Source organism: Schistocerca gregaria, chromosome X, assembly GCF_023897955.1.
Source record: "Schistocerca gregaria isolate iqSchGreg1 chromosome X, iqSchGreg1.2, whole genome shotgun sequence".
NCBI lineage: Eukaryota > Metazoa > Arthropoda > Insecta > Orthoptera > Acrididae > Schistocerca > Schistocerca gregaria.
In genome coordinates this window covers 871711008-871733212 of record NC_064931.1, presented here as the reverse complement: position 1 = coordinate 871733212, position 22205 = coordinate 871711008, and the positions used below count along the sequence as shown (strand labels likewise).

Sequence of the window (22205 nt, the reverse complement as noted above, 5' to 3'; positions counted from 1 at the left end):
GGTGAAGTAGCGTTGTAATTCTTTAGGCGGCTGTAAATCGCCGAATGAATCGAAATACTGAACTGTATTTGGACTTTTCTTAACATACGCAACCCAATGGGTCCCTGGACCCCCAGCAACATCTAAATTTACAATTCCACACTCATTAGTCCGCCAAATGGTCTTCGGTAATGTATTCCGCATAAAGACGCCGCGGAATCCAAGAATGTGAAGTTTTTGTTTAATAATTTTAACTACACTCCTGGAAATGGAAAAAAGAACACATTGACACCGGTGTGTCAGACCCACCATACTTGCTCCGGACACTGCGAGAGGGCTGTACAAGCAATGATCACACGCACGGCACAGCGGGCACACCAGGAACCGCGGTGTTGGCCGTCGAATGGCGCTAGCTGCGCAGCATTTGTGCACCGCCGCCGTCAGTGTCAGCCAGTTTGCCGTGGCATACGGAGCTCCATCGCAGTCTTTAACACTGGTAGCATGCCGCGACAGCGTGGACGTGAACCGTATGTGCAGTTGACGGACTTTGAGCGAAGGCGTATAGTGGGCATGCAGGAGGCTGGGTGGACGTACCGCCGAATTGCTCAACACGTGGGGCGTGAGGTCTCCACAGTACAGCACGAACGCTGGTACAACTGAGGCGCCAGGTGGAAATGGCATGGCAAGACGTTCCACAGGACTACATCCAGCATCTCTACGATCGTCTCCATGGGAGAATAGCAGCCTGCATTGCTGCGAAAGGTGGATATACACTGTACTAGTGCCGACATTGTGCATGCTCTGTTGCCTGTGTCTATGTGCCTGTGGTTCTGTCAGTGTGATCATGTGATGTATCTGACCCCATGAATGTGTCAATAAAGTTTCCCCTTCCTGGGACAATGAATTCACGGTGTTCTTATTTCAATTTCCAGGAGTGTAGATCTTTATTCGTGAGCACTCGGTCGGGTAGGATAACTAACGGACTTTCTTTTTATTCATGAAGAGACCTTTCCTGTATGGTTTCAAGTAGAGACCATTTCCGATAGATGCTGCCTCCATAGCGCGATTATGTCTTCTGTCTTCCTCTAGTTGGGCTTGTGCATTCGGTGTGTTTTTGACCGTTCTGGCGAAAGCTGCGGCACCGCCTGTGAGTGAACCTACAGCTGACAGGGCTGCAAGGGCTGGAACGAGGAACGGGATAATTCCGCCCGAAGTCTTTGGTAGCGGTAGGACCCTAGGTGGTTTTTCTTCTTGTTCCCACCATTGAACACACGTTTAGCTGCAGACATCGAAGTGAGAATACAGTTTTTCAAACAACTGGGTTTGTTGTTCTTCTTCCCGTTCTTCTTCGCTTGGAAAGCTGTTCGCACTGCTTTCATAATTCGTTTGAAATTCATCATATCCAAGCCCAACTTAATTTTTCCACGCATGGTTTTATCAACCACGAATGCAGCAACACGTTGACCTATTCCGAGATCTTTTCTTCGCCTTATTTGCTTAGCATTATCAGCTAATATTCGGTCGGCGACGTGGCGTCCTGGCAGATCCTTATTTGCAGCGTATGCGAGGTCGTGCTCAAGGCAGGCTTCGTCTAGCAGGTAAATACCTTTATTGCATAGTGCCAGGCGCTTCTGAAGCTTTGTTCCAGGCCCACAGAAGTTATATCCGGGAATGTACAATTCAACAGGCAACTTGTCGAGAACACCACCTCCACGTCTTATTATAATTTGCCTCCTATCGTGAATGGTACGCTACTGAGGAGATAGAGGTCTACTCTCCCCGTTATATACTAACATTTCAGCTTCGATCCAACTGTTTTCTGATGATGCAAATCCAAGCCATTTAACCAGTTGTCTATTCCCACGACGTCTTATCACGCGCTCGATGAGAAATACATCTGGTTCAAAACTCTTCTGCAATTTCTCCGTGTAAAAGCATCCTACAGTGTCTTCGCCCTTGTCGTCCTTTAAGATATATGTCCTACGGTTGGATACTGTGAATATCTCAGTCGACCAATTTGGTAAGTACGATTTCTCGAACGCTGTCTTGTGTTTTGAAATACGTACTAAGTCACCTATATTGAACCTCTGTTTGCGAGGGTCGAGCATTTTAATCCAGAAATATACTGTGTCCATGAGTGAATTATCGCGAACATCGATCAGTCTCATTGTTATTGTATTATGTTTGGTTCGATTACACTTTTCAATTACCTGTGGGAGGATATCTACCCACTTGTACGATCTATATGTCCCAACTTCAGCAAACGTAATTTCTCTCGAACTGCTTTGCGCGCCTGAATGACTTTATGCTTTGTCGACATCTCGAAGGATACTAATTAGAGCTCTGAATATCACGTGGTTTTATGTATGCTTTGTTGTACTTCTTCTTCTCCTTTTTTCCTACGCCACCTTCTTCAATAACAACGGCCTCGGCTTCTACCATGCCCTCAATTGCGCTAATTCTGTTCTCTATCCGGTTTTGGTTAATGGCAAGAAGTTTCTGGGTGTCCTTTAATTCCCTTGCAACTTTAACTAGTCTCGACTCAAGATTGTTAAATTTGATATCGGTGTACATTCGGGCACTCTGTCTTTGCACACCTAATCTCTCAGGCTGAGCGTCCGCCATGTGTGCGAATTTGCCCATGGTGAAATGTTAACTGATGGGATAAGGTATTTTCGTACGTTTATATATGGAGAAAGGTTTGGAAGTTCCGGTTATACCTACCGTCATTTAGATTATGGGTTTTATCAATAACGAGAAAGCCATATTGTGAGTGGTTCCAGCAATCAGCACATATCTTTACACATTCATTGAACAACATGTCGGTCCCTACGTGAGCATGGTAAATGTGCTTTAAAATGAGGTTGTGTTGTTTGAATGCTATAATGAGATTTGCGTTGTCCCTCACCAGCTGCTTAGGGATCCTGGAATATGTTTGACTCAGATAAAATACATCAACACCCATATGACGGCCAAAGCAGAAATATTTACGGATTTGATCTTGCTTTTCAACAGCGACATCGTCAAATATGAAGACAGTGTAGGCTTCACCTCTTCAGGTGGGGGGATGTCGTCACCTTCACTGAATGCTCTGTACGTTACACCATCTACTCCATCTAATATTTTCTTCGGTAACTGGTACTTGGGCTGAAGAGTGTTTTGGAGAAGACGAAAAGGTGCTCGAAGCGGACTCTGTCTATGTGCGTTGACATAGCCATGTGGACATTTGTCTTACCACAGCTGGATAGACCTACAATTGTAGCTCGTATGCTGTCAGGAAGGAGTGGTCCATTCTTCTTGGTCTTCTGGTCTTGGTCATCATCACAGGACCAGTCACCTACAACAAAGCCCTTGAGGCGAGGGTGTTTCACCCAGCCCGCCATGGTACCTACAGTGGTAGGTGAAGGTGTGGAATATACGATTAACAATATGTGTTTGTGTATAGTCACTATAGCGCAGTCAACTTACCAACTGAGCTACAGCGACTACACAATAGAATGAACTTGAGGTGGTATATTTAAAGGGAAGGCAGTCATATACACTCCTGGAAATGGAAAAAAGAACACATTGACACCAGTGTGTCAGACCCACCATACTTGCTCCGGACACTGCGAGAGGGCTGTACAAGCAATGATCACACGCATGGCACAGCGGACACACCAGGAACCGCGGTGTTGGCTGTCGAATGGCGCTAGCTGCGCAGCATTTGTGCACCGCCGCCATCAGTGTCAGCCAGTTTGCCGTGGCATACGGAGCTCCATCGCAGTCTTTTACACTGATAGCATGCCGCGACAGCGTGGACGTCAACCGTATGTGCAGTTGACAGACTTTGAGCGAGGGCGTATAGTGGGCATGCGGGAGGCCGGGTGGACGTACCGCCGAATTGCTCAACACGTGGGGCGTGAGGTCTCCACAGTACATCGATGCTGTCGCCAGTGGTCGGCGGAAGGTGCACATGCCCGTCGATCCGAGACCGGACCGCAGCGACGCACGGATGCACGCCAAGACCGTAGGATCCTACGCAGTGCCGTAGGGGACCGCACCGCCACTTCCCAGCAAATTAGGGACACTGTTGCTCCTGGCGTATTGGCGAGGACCATTCGCAACCGTCTCCATGAAGCTGGGCTACGGTCCCGCACACCGTTAGGCCGTCTTCCGCTCACGCCCCAACATCGTGCAGCCCGCCTCCAGTGGTGTCGCGACAGGCGTGAATGGAGGGACGAATGGAGACGTGTCGTCTTCAGCGATGAGAGCCGCTTCTGCCTTGGTGCCAATGATGGTCGTATGCGTGTTTGGCGCCGTGCAGGTGAGCGCCACAATCAGGACTGCATACGACCGAGGCACACAGGGCCAACACCCAGCATCATGGTGTTGGGAGCGATCTCCTACACTGGCCGTACACCTCTGGTGATCGTCGAGGAGACACTGAATAGTGCACGGTACATCCAAACCGTCATCGAACCCATCGTTCTACCATTCGTAGACCGGCAAGGGAACTTGCTGTTCCAACAGGACAATGCACGTCCGCATGTATCCCGTGGCACCCAACGTGCTCTAGAAGGTGTAAGTCAACTACCCTGGCCAGCAAGATATGCGGATCTGTCCCCCATTGAGCATGTTTGGGACTGGATGAAGCGTCGTCTCACGCGGTCTGCACGTCCAGCACGAACGCTGGTCCAACTGAGGCGCCAGGTGGAAATGGCTTGGCAAGCCGTTCCACAGGACTACATCCAGCATCTCTACGATCGTCTCCATGGGAGAATAGCAGCCTGCATTGCTGCGAAAGGTGGATATACACTGTACTAGTGCCGACATTGTGCATGCTCTGTTGCCTGTGTCTATGTGCCTGTGGTTCTGTCAGTGTGATCATGTGATGTATCTGACCCCAGGAATGTGTCAATAAAGTTTCCCCTTCCTGGGACAATGAATTCACGGTGTTCTTATTTCAATTTCCAGGAGTGTAGATTAACGTAGGTGACATTTCGTCTTGACAAATAAAAAACACACAATCACAAATTTAATATTATAAAATTATATATTTATTTATTAAAATATTTACAAATATGATCAGCATGAGAAAAAATCAGTACATTCTTTCTTAAGCGGTGCAGCAGAAGTATGGTATTTGGAAAATAGCTGCTTCTTGTATGCTTGAAATTCAGCACGTATACCTCGTAATGTTATGGGTGAATTACAATAGTCCGGTAATCCATCAGTAACTTAGAGTTCAACATTTTTAACACTTATTCGAGGAGTGGCGCAAGACTTGGACAATGGTATTATACACATACTAAAACAATGTTCTATATCATCTATGTGGATGCTACATGTGTGAAGCCAGTTAATGATGTCGGTGTACACTGCCTGAACATATGGGCACCATCTGTTTAGTCACTTTATCGTACTAGTTAGAGCCATGTCTAAATTGAACAAGTTATCAACAGTGGGGTGATGCATGAAAATACTATAACCATCAGCACTTTTAATTTTTAGTGTAGCATCATCATACATTGATAGAATAGTCATAGTTAGACTGCCACAGTACATGTCCTAGTAGGAGTGGGATGGATAATATTCGGTAGCCATATGATTATTTATTTGTGTTTTTAAACTACACAGTTCATCCCACTCGTAGTCAGAAAATTTCACTTTAATATTTTTGAGCACATTTTCCAGCACTAACACAGTTGAGAGGCTAGCATATTGTGAAACTTCAAGTCCTACATGGATACGTTTTGAACCACTAACTGCTAACACATAGCTTGAGGCGAATAGTAAAGGATGAGGTGAAGCGGCGGTCTGTATCTTCTCATGCACAACATCCACACCAGCGCTGTTAGCCTGCTGTTCTTGCACTGATGGCGGGATGTCCCTTGTGAGATTATGATAAGTGGACAGCACGTACGAAGGAGCGCAGTACTGTGAAGTCCCGTGAAGCACAGCCTCTGGCACCGACATTAACACCTGGTTATCCTGCTCCAGCATGCTGAGAAGCTGAGCTACAGGATCCTGCGTGGACCAGTCCGAGGCCTTCACGTGCGTGGACCGGGACATGCTGGGACCTGCTGATGCTGGCGTCACAGGCAGAGCTGCTGGAGGACCAAGACGAATATCCATAAGAAATTATGTGATGTTGGTAGAGAAATAATAATAATAGCAATAATAATAATAATAATAATTTGAGGACTTACTTTTCTGGTGCTGCTTGCTCCTCCTCCTATTCTGCTGTGGTGGTGACTGACGCTTCATCTTGACCGACTGGAACGGAGATGGAAGAGCTGCTGAGTCCTCCTTATATAGAAGCCAACTACGTCATCCTGATGCTGTGCTGCTATTGGTTGAATAAGATGAACATGTGACTTATCAAAGTGCCCTCTAGTGGAGAACTCGTGAACTAGATCAGTTCGTCGCTCTGCTGGATTGGAGGCAGTGGTCTCTTGTGGGCTAGGAGCTTATATGTGGGCTTTAGAAAAGGTAGACAGTTCCAACAGTAGCAGATGTTTCCATGAGATGGGTAAAGCATTTTTAAAGCATTTCGTTGGAAGGAATTTATTTGGAGGACTGTGTTCTTGTTCTTATTCATATGTTCCAGGATTAATGCACGTTTCCATTCACCATGTAGGAGGTTATGGGGGCAGTCCTCGGCTGTATGCTTGCAAACTACACTGCTGTTAAACTCATCGCGATTGGACACCAATAACTCATCGATTGAACACATTCTGCAGGATGGGCTTCAATGGTATATATGCTGTATACGAATTTGCTTACGCCGAAGCGAATTGGCGTCAACTGAACGTGTCTTGCGTTTTGGAAGAGTGAATGTATGATGGTAAATAAGCTTGCAGTTTGCGCATGCACATGAGCATATGCTGGTTACGAGATGCATCCTGGCGCCATCAGTCTGCACTGCCGAAATTTGCTGAACAGAATTCTTGTACTTATTGCTCTGACACTCACCCATTATCATACGCTTCCACACCTCATGTAGTGAACTGTGGATACAGTCCTCCCTCGAATGTCTATATGAAATGCAGTTATTGAATGGTGCTCTATCACCCACATCCATCTCTATGATCGAGCACATGGCAACGACAGCTCAGCAAAGACTGAATGTGCAGGAGAACGGTAATGGTAGTTCAGTGGAGGTAGCACAATTGGCTTTCTTCCCACCAAAATCAACCATCTTTAATGACGTCACAGTGGCACTCTCTGGTGGCAAGGGTATGAACTAACACAGTTGGATTGCATACACATGTGCATGATATAAATAATAATAAATAATAATAAATGATAATGAATGTTAATAAATGATAATCAATAATAATAAAGAGAGGTACGGATTTTGCATGCATTATCCTCTTGGAATTCGAACTTCCTGCCATTTTTTCTTCTGGTGGCTTAGGTTAGTGGATGTAGCACAATTGGCCTATTTTCCCCGCCAAAATTCAAAATTCCCGCCATTTTTCTTGAGGTTAGGTTAGTGGACGTAGCACAATTGGACTATTCTCCCGCCAAAATCCGCCATCTTGGATGACGTCATGTGATGTTGCCAAGTCTACATACCGCCATCTTGGATGACGTCATCGCCGCCATCTTGAATAAATTTGACAACAATGGAGAGTGGGGTGACACTAAGGTTGCCCTACTACTCTTGCAAACTACTACAGACGTTTTGTGAATAATTATGCTACCCTTGATAAGCCCCAGACTAATTTACAGAAGAAAGAAGTTAGTTTTATTAGGACCAAAAAATGTGATAAAGCTATGCAACAAATTCAACATGTTTTAACTAGAGCCCCTGTACTAGCGTACCCGAATTTTGAAAAACCATTCATACTGTTAGTGGACGCCTCAGATTATGCTGTAGGAGCCATCCTATCACAAGAGATAGGTGGCGAAGAACGACCAGTTGGCTATGCGTCTCAACAGTTTAATAAAGCAGAGTCAAATTACAGCACAACTGAGAAGGAACTTCTAGGACTCGTGTTTGGTGTAACTTATTTACGATGTTATTTGTATGGGAGCAAATTCACTGTCATCACTGATCATGCCGCATTACAATGGATATTGTTCTTAAAACACCCTAGTAGTAGGCTAACTCGTTGGGCTTTGAAATTGAGCGAATTTGAGTATGAGGTAAAACACAAACCGGGCAAGTTACATCAATACGCCGACGCATTAAGCCGAAAAGTCAGAGTGATCATAGCTAATGACGTTTCTATTGAAGAATTAAGGGAGGTACAGCAAAGAGCCGTCGAATGTCAGAAATATGTGGCTTTGCCTGAATTTTTCGTTGAAGATGGAATTTTATATCGAAAGACCCACTTGGGTAAACAGGCAGTAATCCCTAAGGATTACGTTCCAAGATTATCGCACAGTGTCACGATAGCCTGCAAGCATGTCATAATGGCCTTCGCGCCACTAATTGCCGAATAGCCGCCCGTTATTTGTGGGCAGAAAGACGGAAAGACGTGCAAAAGTATATTCAAAATTGTCTACACTGCGTTAAGAGGTCATTTCCACCTAGAATGAAGGTTCCTTTACAGCAGGTACCAGAAACCACTTATCCTTGGGCAGTAGTCGCAGCAGATATTGTCGGTCCTTTCCCAAAATAATCGGTGTAGTCTGCCCGTTATAGATCATTTCTCTAGGTTCTTGATTCTCGTTCTAATACCAGATTTGTGCGCTGAAATAGTGTTACCATACGGAAGCCCTGAAGCTGTACTCGCAGATCAAGGTACGAATTTCGTATCTGCAGTGTTTTCCGAAGTTTGTCGGTTATTGCGAATTAAAACGTAGCGAACGACGCCGTTCCACCCAAAAGCGAACGGTCGCCTGGAGCGAGTCCACCGCACCCTTATGCGTATGCTGCCTTACATGTTAATAAACATCAACCCGACTGGGACAAGTGTGTTCAATACGTTCCGTCAGCATACAACAGCCGTGTCCATGAAGCTACAGGTTACTCACCTTATGAAGCAGTATATGGCCGCCCTATGAACTCGCCTTTTGAAATTGACAAACTGCCCCTGGAATTAAATCCAAAGATGTGAAAGGTCTAGCACGACGTCTAAAAGCCATTTGGAAAATGGGAACAATGCCCGAGCCACCGCCCAACAGTTGCAGAGAATTAATCAAAAAGCAAAAATGCCCGAGTACAAGGTAGGAGACCTAGTTATGTTGAGCAATCCAGTAGTAAAAAAAGGAAGAACCAAAAAGTTTACACCTACTTATGAAGGACCGTACCATATCATCCGGCTTACTTCGCTAGTAAATGCGGAAAGTCAGTTAGCAGGACGCACAGTGATTGTTCATTTTGACAGATTGAAACTGTATAAAAGACCCGAGCCACCCCCACCAAACAGTGAAACCGGGACTATTACGCCACTAGTTCCACCCATAAAAGCAAGAAATAAGGTAACACAACCGCCTAGACAGCAATGTAGATATGCTCTAAGGTCAAAACCCTATGATTTACGTTCCAGAGAGAAGATCTGAGATGGTATGTAAACAGTTGGAAAAGTCCTGCATGCAGCAAGAGAATTAATTGACGGGAAACACCGTCGTTACTATACATTTAATTAAGTTATGCATGTCAGTTATAAGTAGACATAAGAATTGGCAACTATTGGTAATAGAATTTATGACGTCACATGTGAATGGAAGTGATTGAAGTTATGTAATCGTTTTATCTTGTGTCATTTAATCTCCAGTAATGTTATCATAGCAGTCGATAAGTAGAAACACAAACATTCTTAATCATGGAATTAAGGGGAAAGTTGTCCTTACCAATAGAATACGCTGAATTATGAATCAGTTACTTTTGTATATGTTAAATGGATTCACACTTCACCTGTTGCTTTAGGAATAGTGCACAAACACAGCTATTAAAGCTTTACCATAAAAACATGATAGTAACATGCCTTCGGAACTGCCAGTAGATCAGTGACTATATGCTGCCACCTACCTGTCCTTTGAAGTACGCCCTATTACATTTATGTTTTGCTAAATGATCACACAACGATAATAACCAGAATAGGTACGACTAAGTTAAACAACCAATATGTTACTCTAAAGTAAAAGGAGTCTTCCTCAAGTGCTGTTTTATTGTTTTTCTGATGCGATGTTGAACGGACAACAAGGTAAGTTATTTTTTCCATGGTACATCGTTTTTCTGTATATTAAATGCCACGGAAGGAGTGTGTAAATACCGCCGCTCTTGTCTACGGCTGTTGACATGCGGCGATTCCCGCCACTCCCTGTCAGCTGGCGACGCGGCCTGCCGAGAGAGCGGCCATTACACTTCCCCTTCCTCCCCCCCCCCCCCCCCCCCCCCCCCCCGTCACCGGGCAGCACCGGCACCTCTCCATTCGCCACTCGACGCCACGGGGTGAAAGCTAGATGGGCGAAGAGGCAACAAGCCACGTAGTTCCATTCCAGACCACTAAAGGTGCTAGGGGTCAAACGAAGCTGGAATTGACCAATGAGAGTTGTCTAAACTCCAATGGTGGTTGTTTCGAAATATTCTATCGTCTTGCTCTACACTGAAGTCTGTGGTCCTCGGTTAAAGTCGTCTTTGTATTTGTTTCATATTTACATACTACTCATCTTCATTATAAACAGATTTTTTACTTTAAATTCATAAAGTTCACCTTGGGATTGAAGGGATTTCCTGCTGAAAAATGCCCACAATTAATTGCAAGGTAAGACATTTAATTTTTCATTAAATAATGTCGTAGCCCATAAATGAAAAGTATTCTCTTCTATCGTGAATTAAGCAGTGTGGCTTCCATTTGTTTATTTAAATAAGTTTGATATGTCTGTAGGAGTTTTATTTAATGAAGACTTTTATGTTTTTTCAGAATATTCAACACATCAGATTGACGTTGAAATACTCCTGTAAGTTCCCCGGCTGTTCATCTGACTGTTACGTGGGTTCGACGGAGGAAATTTGCAACGATCATTTCGACAGGTTTCCAAAACAACCTCGAGAGTTGCTTCTAAAGTGGAAGTGTGTTTGTAAACTGTCACCAGATCTGAACTGTGCTTCTTATTTTGTTTGTGAAGACCACTTTTTCGAAGAAGATTTTATGAATAAAAGTAGGCATAGGCTAAACAGGGGTGTGTTTCCAAAACGTGTGACAGGTGTTCCTTGTGAAATTGCCATTAAATCGGAGGTGAATCAGGTGACACTGTTGTTAATAGTGAATTGTGTCTACCAAGCACTAGTGGTGCTATGGCAACTGTTCATTTTACAGCTGCTAATACCAGAAGTGAAACTGGTGTTAATGAACTACAAAGCCTTAGTTGTGCTGTGGCAAGTAGTTCTCATGTAGGTGTTTGTACCAGAAGTGGATCAGGTGAAACTGGTGTTAATAGTAAATTAGACTTACCAAGCACTAGTGGTACCATGGAAAATCTTTATTATACAGGTGCCAATACCAGAGGTGAAACTGGTGTTAGAGAATTACCTAGCACTAGTTGTGCTGAGCAGAGTAATACATTGAGTGATGCACCTCTTAAATTTTTTATCTCCCCTCAAAATGAATCTGCAGATAGTCAGTACACATTCTTATCTGATACATTTTGCAATGAGCAAAGTGGGGTTTTAGGTACAAGGGTTTCAAAAGCAGACTTAACTCCAATAAAACCAAAAATGTACAAGATGCATCATGAAATATCAGAACTCAAAGCACTTAAAGATTTATATGACAGCAATACTTTCTCTTTCATAGAATCTAATTTAAACTCTGTTGTCAAAGATTTCATAAACAGCCAATTACGAAATGATCATTGATCATCAAATGCAAGGTGATGGACACCGAGGACAAAGTATTTTCTTTATCCATACACCAATACAGTCCCCACCTATACAAATATTTTTCAGTTCATTTTTATCTTCCTTCTGTGAGGTATCTGAAATGTTTGTTGTCTTCTATACCTTTTGAACTAGGATTGAATACTTTGGTCATGAATGTAATGAAAGCAGAAGTTGAAACAATGAACAACAGTGACAAATATTGTGCTTTGTTGTTTGATGAAATGTCTTTAGAAAGAGGGTTGTATTATAATGCAAGCAAACAAGAAATTTTGTGGTTTCAAGATTTAAGGCGTTGAGGGAGGTCAAATGTTCATGCAAATCATGCATTAGTTTTCATGGTTAGAGGCATACATAAAAGCTGGAAGCAGGTTGTTGCTTATTATTTCACTCACAACTCAGTTTCAAGTATTACTTTAAAAAGTCTTATTACCTATGTCATAGGGCAATTGCAAGAAGTAGAGCTAAATGTAGTTTGTACAGTTTGTGACCAGGGCGCTACAAACCAGAGAGCACTGAAGGAACTCTGCTGTGAGAAATCTACTGAGTCCAGTCCATTTCATTTTGTAGTCAGAGATGAACCTATTGCAGTCATTTATGATGTCCCACATCTATTAAAAAATACTAGAAATGCTCTGCTAGGAAATAAAATACAGTTTGGGTTTTAAAAAGAGGCCAGTTTTGAAAATATTCACAGGGCTTTTCTTCTGGATCAGCAAAAGATGCTTAAGACATTGCAAAAACTACATAGGAATCATTTGGAAATAAATGATTCTTTTACTAAAATGAAAGTCAAGGTAGCTGCAGCCCAGCTTAGTCATACAGGTGCTGCAGTTATTGAAACATGTGTCATTTAATATCTTACCTGCTGAAGCAATACACACTGCATCATTTGTTGAAAAGATTAATTGTTTATTTGATTCACTGAACAGTTCCTATTATTATCCACAAGATGGCAAGTCTTTTAAGTGTGTTCTCTCTGCAGAGTCCCCACATATTGAAAGGTGGTACAGTCTGTTAAAGGAAATGGAAAATTGGAAAGTGTTGGAGCTAGGCACAGGGAGAGATGAGACAAAGATGTTAAGTTTCGTAAGTGGGTGGCAATCTACAATAAGATCACTGATGTTCATTTGGAACAGATTTTTAAAAAATGCCTTTAATTTTTTAAGCATGAGGGTTTTCACTCAAGATCCAGTGGAGAATGTATTTTGTTGTGCGAGGCAGCATGGTGTTACAAACACTTTTCAGTTTCGTGGCATAGTCCATCCTACCTTCTTTCATCTGTCAACTTTCAACAGAACAGCGGCTTTTGGAGTTTATTATCCAGGCGTATCCTAACACAAAACTATTCAGCCCATGTGTAACACAGTTAGACTTCAATCTTCCATGTTGAAGAAGAATTCACGAGAACAGTGTTCCGTGCTCTCTGACTACAGCTGATCAGGCAACATCAGACGCGAACCGCGTCTAGCTCGCAGCTAAACCGTTAGAAAACGGAAATCTCCGTTCAGAACTTGAGCCTACTTTGACACTGTTTCTCCGTTGTATTTTCCGAAGGAATACCGACTATTGAAGTAGTAGCATTTAACCGCATGAGATGTCCCAGGACACTGCGATATAACCAAGGATAGACGGAATTTTAAGCAACTAGCTGGGCCCGATGAGGCCAGCACTACGGAGTTATAGAGACTGCGAGTTTAGTCGCAAAATGTTGAGAGGAAAAAGACAGCGAATTTGATCGCAAAGTAAAGTTAGTCGCAAAATGATGAGAGGATAAAGAGACGAATTTAGTAGCACAGTAAAGTTTTTAATGTCAGAGATGTCGAGTTTGAAGAAGAAGTATGAAGTAGCTATCTTGGAGTCCCAGCATTGTCATGTACACAGTTAAGTAGACGATAACGTCGTGTCAACGATGCGCTGTAAACTATACCTTCATAAAGGAAAAGTCTTTCAAAAATTACTCTCAACTTAGTCTTTTCTAATCCAATTCCTTACACTCTCTGTGTCCACTATGGACATCTCTAGAGTCTCGTCGACTTTTGTTTTTCTCCTCTCGTTAACAACAGCATTGACATCCAACGACACAATCTACACCCCACCTGCACCAAACTGGTGTCACTTTTCTTTATCATTCTCACTTTATGGCGTATAGCAAAGACATTGATGCATGAGAAACTTCTCATAATGTGAACGCAATTACACGTTAGGGTCAGCCCAAAGAGGCACTTAACTTTCTTTGTTTACGTATTGATATAGCATATGCAGCAATTTATAATATTTTTGTAACTCATTTTTATATTTTCATGAACCAATTTACTAATGCATAATGTAATGTTAAACAGAACCCACTGTAACAAAGCATCTAGCGTGATGTCACGTGTAATCCCACTTCTGTTTTGCTGGTCATCGTTGAAAACAAACCATGTCGATTAAGCATATCTATTCCCCTTTATTCAGTAGTGCTATACCCCTTTTTGTGACGTTAATATCCGTCAATTTGAAGCACATAAATACGCTCATCAGGCGCTGCGGCCAAAGAACATGTGGGCAGACTGTAAAATACAGACAGCGCAGTGAACAGCGTCGGTAAGCTTCAGCTCTCTCCCTCGCTCTTTTAGGCTAGGCGCAAATTGAGAAGCGTATAGCACGTGTGACGTGACACGACACTACAGCGCGACACGCACGTGCGGCACGGGCAGCGCATATTGCGACACGTCCACCATACTTCGCACGCGCCGACTGGCAACGCTCTGCGCTGACTGAACCGAAGCGCGCGCAACCTCTTATCTTTCTCAAACGATTTTACAGAAACTATTCTCTGAAAATATATGATTTTTGCCTTACTTGTAGCGTTATGTCTCAGCTTCGTGACGAAGTGCCCATCACCTCGTTAATAACCATTTTTATTGTGATGTACACATTTTAGTAAGACACTACGCAAAACTCAAAAAGTTTGCAACGAAAATTAGGGGTCGCTATGATTTTGCGTTTGGTGCGTATTACACCATATGTTGCTGCGTACGAAATTTAGCCAACATCCTGAATTTTTGTTTAGATTTGGGAGGAGGTCTCTATCTGCCTCCGATCTCGAGAAAATGGATCCCATATAGCGCACTCACTTTCGATCTCACGCCCGCGAGAATGAAATACTCGCAACATCTTTCATATCTCCTAAACCACTCGAGACATTGAAACGAAAGTTTGGCGAATGATAGCACACAAGGAGGAGAGTGTTTTGTCAATTCTTAAACACACAGAACTTTCTTATCTATGGCGATATATCAGTACTTATACTTCCCTTCTTATTTATTTCATTTCAGTGCCTCAAATTTTTAAGAGTTATCAACAGCTAGCGAAACAAGAGCTTCCTAGTATGAAAATAAACATGAAATTTATTATTTTATGTTACTGCAAACCGACACTATGAGGTTTTTCGTATGCTATTGAGCTCTGTGATTGCCTATTACTTGTTTAATGAGGCACTCCATTTCCAAATTCTGTCTCAATAGCTGCTGTAAGATAAGTTTGACAAATTACACTGTGACAAAGGAAGTGCAATTAAACCATTCACCAAGAGAAATGTGGCCGTTACTCACAAACGGTGATGCTTCTTCGAATGAGAAAAAGTTAACAACTCACACAAAAATAGATTGCCAATTCTGTTGGAATTTTTGTGGAATCCCCGTAACCTATCGTATTTTTAACACTGAGCGACTGGAATGGAAGCTTACCAAAGGATTTTATTCCTTCTCAAGAACTGAGCAGTATTAAAATAACGACAAGCGTTCCTTCAGGAGGAATGATTGGCACATCCCAGATACTGGTCACTCACCTACGGCTTGCCAAAGTGACGATGTGTGATCGCGAATAAAATAGTTGTTATTGAGAAAAATAAACAACTGATCTGTCGCACAACACAATAGCCAGTGTATTGTCAGCAGGGGAGGATAATGCACGTAACAGGACTGCACAAGCTAGCCATGTGTGCCTTGTAAGTTAGAGTTCGAAAAACATTGTCATAGAAGTAGATCTGCCTTTGTCAGCAGTACATTTCAACAAATTAAATATATCTAATCATAACACTCTTTTAGGATATTCCTACTTTCGTAATAATACCAACCATTTTCCTCATTTTTGTAGGCTGTTGTACAATTACTTTATTAATGCTGATAATGTGCATGCAATAATTGAAATGCTTTTTCTCATCACGGTGAACCAATTAAAACATTGTCATTTGTGACTGCTTTTCGACTGTTTCTAGCTTGCAGTGGAAATATGATGTTCACATGCATGTAGTACAGTGTATCGTATTACATTATTACATCCATATCAGAGTAATCACAGTGAGACTTCCATACTTCAGATCTTGGACGTTTTTTACCAGGAGCACAAAGGGTTCACACCTGTAGAGATTATCCCTTTCTAAATTTTTGTAACAGATCGTACAGATACATCAGCATACTAGGCAATGTAACTTAGTACACAGTAAGGCAAAATTTATAGTATGGGCAATACTACCACTGCTCATATGCGCCGTTCCGGTGTGAGCATATGGCCGGGCTACTCTTCCGCTCCCCGTCTCAAATTTCCCACGGTGCTAGCGAGGCACACCCGACGCGCGGCGGGAGAAACTGTGCCTCAACCCCAACGCCGCGCGACCTGGCGCGTCCCAGTCGCGTCGCGTCGCAATTTGCGCGGCCCCATTTGAATTTATGATGTTACAAAAAGGCGCGCTGCGCTGCGTCGCGCCGCACGCGCTATACACGTCTCAATTTGCGCCTAGCCTAAAGGTCATTTCACACCGGCGTAGCGTATCTCGAGCTACGTCTTCGGAAAGACGTCGCAGACGTATCTAGTAATGTAATCAAATGGGGCATTTCAGACTGACGCAGATGGCGTCGCGTCCAGCCGAGATACGTAATACGCGTATCTCCAGCTACGCTTGCACACGTAGCGTCGCTGCGTATCTCGGCTCGCGCATGCGCACTACACTGCACTGCAAGCCACGTGCTCTTACGCTGAGCAGCTCTATTACTGCGTGTTTGTGTGTTTATTGTGCAAAATGTCTGCATTAATTGACCAAGTGCAGAAGTATCCAGTGCTGTGGGACTACTCGAAATTGGAATATAGAGATGCTAACTTGCGTGACTTAGCTTGGGAAGAAATTTCGGAAGTTTTAAGGAAGCTAAATAAGAATGAAAATTTCTTTTCGTCCAGTATTTAGGTGTAAGTAAGACTGCAGTATTAAGTCCTTATTACGGCTGTACAACTTTCTTTTCCTTGTTATAAAAGATTATTTGGTATGTTCGTATTCTCCTCAATTTTAGTTACTAAGAAAAAGCTATTCTTCAAATAAGCAGTCAGATCCGGATAATGTGGCCACTACTAGTTCTTCTCTACTAAAATAAACAATACTTCTCTATATATCGATACACTTCTTAATCTACGCCACTGAAAGTAACATGCCGTGTACAATTCAATTAGTATCGTGTATCGTGATTTTTTTTATCTGAAAAGCTGCAAAAACCTTGTTTATAAAATCCACAGGGTATATAGAAGTTGATGTTGAAATTAGAAGGTGACCATTATTAGTTACTCTTTCCCTCTATTAGATGCTAATGAACAGTAAAATGAAAATAAGATAACAATATCATATTTCGTCTATGATGGACTAAATCAGGAATGTGGGACCGTTTTTGATGACAAAGACACATTGAAATAAACTTTTCTGTGTTCGTCACATTGTTTTTCTTCTACGATGCGTATCGAGGGTTTGCACCCTCTTCTTCTGGTGTTTACTATTTGCAAACAATTTGTGTTTGCCAATAAAAATAATCATCAAACATTATAATTACGTATTCATTAGTGTTTATTTGCAGAAAGTAGTCACAATAACATACTGACAAAACTGTTACAATAATCTTAATGAAACAATAATCTTAATGAAAGTTTGTGGAGTATTAAACGAATGCTTATTTTTCATAAGTGCATTGTAGTTACGTGTTAGCAATGTGCCGCCACTGCCAAGGCACGCTTCCTTCAGGAGAGTTAAAGAAATTGACAAAGTGGTTTATTATTGCGGCGTTCTCCTTTGTAGCTGGGGCAGCAGTTTTTTCAAGAGGTTTCCAGCATGTACTGTAGGCGACCAAAATTTCTTCTGGTGACCCAACTGTTGTAACGTCACATTTATTGCACAGATAGTTGTGTAGTATTACTGTGGCTTTTATTACTTTATGTACAGTGTCAAGGTTGCACTGCAGTGGCCGAAAGTACAATCTCCACCGTTGGGCAAGTATGCCGAAAACGTTTTCAACAACACATCTGCACCGACTCACTCTGTAGTTGTAAACTCTCTTCTCATCGTTAAGATTTCTACGTGGGTAGGGACGAATCATGTACCGCTGCAGGGGGAAACCCTCGTCTCCCACGATAACATATGGAACAGGAGATCCTCCTGGTACTAGTGGCTCGTCTTTTGGCACCCCAAGGCTGTAGGTAGACAGTCTTTTCCCAAGTGTGCTATTTGAAAATATGATGGAATCACATTCCTTTCCGTATGAGCCCACGTCTGCGGTTATGAACTTATAGTTAGCATCTACCAAACCCAACAACACTGTAGAGTAGTATTTTTTGTAATTGTAGAAAGAAGATCCAGATGCAGGTGGTGCCTGAATTCTGACGTGTTTTCCATCTATTGCACCGATGCAGTGAGGGAAATTCCACCTGTCGTGAAATCCCGCAGCAACGTTCCTCCAGAAATCTTCAGTGGGTGTTGGCATGTACAACGGTTCCATTGTACGCCACAAAGCGTCACACACTTGGTTTACGATCGACGATACAGTACTAATGCCGACTCTGTAGCTGAAGCTTATAGTAGTGTATGAGTCTCCAGTAGCGAGATACCTGAAACAAAATTGTTGTTACAGAGGCTGTTGTAAAAACGGACTGGAAAAAACTGAGAGATGCCCATAGGAATGCCCTCAAAAGAAGAGAGACAAAAAGTGGTCAAGCTGCAGCAAACTCAAAAAAGTGGAAGTACGAGAAAGAAATGGAATTTTTACTTTCCGTATTGCCAGCTCACAGCCTGTAAGTGTTCTTTTGAATTGAAATTTTCCCTGTTGGGAACTTTATAAATAAATAACTGAAACGCATTCCTCTGGTGAGAGTATTTTTTTATTTGTTTGTTGAAATTAATTTTTTCAGACACGACAGTAATATTCCTGATATGGATGACACGCAAGTGCCTGAAAATCAATCAGCATTGTTAATGCTGAAGCTCCTGCTGCTCCTGATGATGATGAATTTTCCAACTCTGGTCATGATGTCAACACAGTCCGGAACAAACCCAAAGGAGTCGACAAAATTCTGAATTTTCTGAAAAATAAAGAGATAAACAAACTTGTTCGCTCTGTCCCTGACGAATTAGATTTGTTTTTTGGTAGCATATCAATATCGGTAAAAAAATTGCCTCGAAGGTTACAAAACAGAGTAAAGAGAGAAGTTTTAGAGGCAGTAAACCGAGCTGAAGATGAACATGATTCACTGATGAGTCTAATAACACCGGCAGTGCGTCAAACTAGCTCTCCACTGGTGTCTCCAAGTACCTCCTCTGACAGCTCAACATGGTCAGGTGGTAACTATTCAAACCAGCCCACGATCCTTCACCATCAAAGTGAAACATCACTTACAGAAAGTGGCTCATTACTTCGATCACTGCAAGAAGATACAGATGTTGATTTGTTAGCGGAAAACTATTCAGGACAAGCAACTGAAGACAATCTTCAAATACTTTAAGCACAAACCTCATTAACTTTAAACTCAAACAAAATATATCTTATGCTGATTTCTTTTTGTGGCTGTGGCTGGTTAATATATGTCTATCATCTTTTACATTTTGTCTTATCACGGCAGCTAACAAATATACTTGTGTAATCTTACTGTAATGAAGATATATTTTTACTCCATTTCCTACAACCTTATACTAACAGGCTACGTTTCTATTTTGACATTATGGGAAAGGAATTGTTACCTTAGACAAATAGCTAGCCGTTCCTCAGGAGGTATTGATTTTCTGTAATTTGTGTCCTGTTTCTTAATGTCACTGCCAATGAGGGATAAAACTTCATTGAACTGGTCTTCATTAAGCCTGAAGTAACTTCTAAACTTTTCATCGTCAAGCTGTAAATCTTGCATTAGGTGGTGGTATTCGCCATACACTGTTGTTCTAACATTTATCGGATGAACCCAATTCGATTTATTTGACACTGAATACAACAACAACAGTTCATCATCACTATCGCTACTTGAACTACAGTCCATCCACGGCACACTGAAGTTGATGTCTGGCTCACACCACGGCACACTGAACGCCATTTCTGGTACCATGCACAAACTGTACTCACGTTAGCACACCATCTCAACAACTGAGCAAATACGAAGATGGGATAGAAAACGTAGCTCATAATACGTAGCTTTCGGTTTGAAGGGTACGTATCTCTAGTCAGGATACGTGCTACGTCCTGCGACGTCTTCCGAAGACGTAGCGCGAGATACGCTACGCTGGTGTGAAATGACCTTAAGGCAAATTACACTGTGACAAAGGAAGTACAATTAAACCAGTCACCTAGAGAAATGCGACCGTTACTCACAAACGGTAATGCTTATCGAATAAGAAAAGGTTAACAACACACTCAAAAATAGATTGCCAATTCTGTCGGAATTTTTGTGGAATCCCCATAAATCATCGTATTTTTAACACTGAGCGACTGGAATGGAAGCTTACCAAAGGATTTTATTCCTTCTCTTGATTTGAGCAGTATTAAAATAATGACGAGCGTTCCTTCAGGCGCAATGATAGGTGGTTACTCACCTACGGCTTGCCAAACTGACAATGTGTGATCGCGAATAAAATATTTGTTATTGAGAAAAATAAACAATTGCTCTGTCGCACAACACAATGGTCATTGTATTGTCAGCAGCGGAGGATAAAATCGTGCGACAGGAATGGACAAGCTAGCCAGGTGTGCCTTGTGACTTAGAGTTCGAAAAACATTGTCATGGAAGTAGATCAGCAGTACATTTCAACAAATTAAGTATATCTAATCGTAACACTCTTTTTGGATATTCCTACTTTCGTAAAAATTACCGATCCTTTTTTCATTTGTGTAAGCTGTATAATTAGTTTATTAATGCTGATAATGTGCATGCAACAATTGAAATGCTTTTTCTCATCGTGGCGAACCCATTAAAACATTGTTATTTGTGACTGTTTTTCGACTGTTTATAGCATGCAGTGGAAATGTGATGCTAACATGCTTGTAATACAGTGTGTCGCATTAAATTATTACATCTGTATCAGAGTAATCACAGTGAGACTTCTATACTTCTTGGACGCTTTCTACCAGGAGCACAAAGGGATCACAACTGTGGAGATTATCCCTCTCTAAATTTTTGTAACAGATCGTACAGATACGCCAGCATACTTGGCAGCGAGAAGATAACCTTGTTTTACTTTCCTGCCTTGATTCTTAATCACATGATTTTATAATATTCCTTGCTTCCTTGTTCACTACCCACCGTCCCTGCTTGCGATCTGAAAACATCGCGGAGGCATATGATTCAATTCCAGCGGCCAATGTGTCATCAGTTACTGAAGTCTGCATTTTTCTTGACAGAAGACAAGCAAAACAAAACAAAACTATGCAGATATAAATAACAGAAAATTATAATGTACTAACGAAGAGAGCTGGAGCGTTTAAATGGCGAAAAACGAAACACTACCCAATGGCAATAAAATTTAGTACACAGTAAGGCAAAATTTCTCGTATGGGCAGTACTACCACGCTCATACGCGTCGTTCCGATGTGAGCATAGGGCCTGGCTATTATTCCGCTCCCCGCCTCAAATTTCCCACGGTGCTAGCGAGGCAAGTGCGACGCGCGGCGCGAGAAACTGTGCCTCAACCCCAACGCCGCGCGACCTGGCGCGTCCCAGTCGCGTCGCGTCGCAATTTGCGCGGTCTCATTCGAACCCGTGAAGTTACAAAAACGTGCGCTACGGTTCGTCGCGCCACACGCGCTATACGCGTCTCAATTTGCGCCTAGCCTACATGACGCTTGCTTCCTGCGCCGCGCACGTGCTCGCTGCGTGCGGCATTTGACAGTCGTAGCCGCCTCGGCTACGCCCCTCAGCTGCCATGTGGAGCTTTGGCGCCGAGCTGGCCTCGGAAGTTATCTGCCGCGCGCCTTCCTCACATAGCGCGAGATTCGGCCTTGCAGCCACTCTGACGTAGCCTCCGCACAGATCTTTAGCAAAAGGTCCCTGTTGGAACACCACTTATAACCTTTCATGCCACTACGGCTTACTCAGTATTCGTGCCCCTTTACTTATGTTTTTATACCTGAAAGCT

At 42.6% G+C, this 22205-nt stretch overlaps 1 long non-coding RNA gene across 1 annotated transcript in view; it reads left to right on the top strand.

Annotated features, from left to right (window-relative positions):
- LOC126298099 (uncharacterized) overlaps positions 1-20328 on the top strand; it is a 219585-nt gene extending 199257 nt beyond the window's left edge. The window contains exons 2-3 of the long non-coding RNA XR_007552590.1: positions 18724-18883; positions 19001-20328. This is a non-coding gene — a long non-coding RNA (uncharacterized LOC126298099). The remainder of the gene's footprint in view (positions 1-18723; positions 18884-19000) is intronic.
- Positions 20329-22205: the final 1877 nt, after the last annotated feature.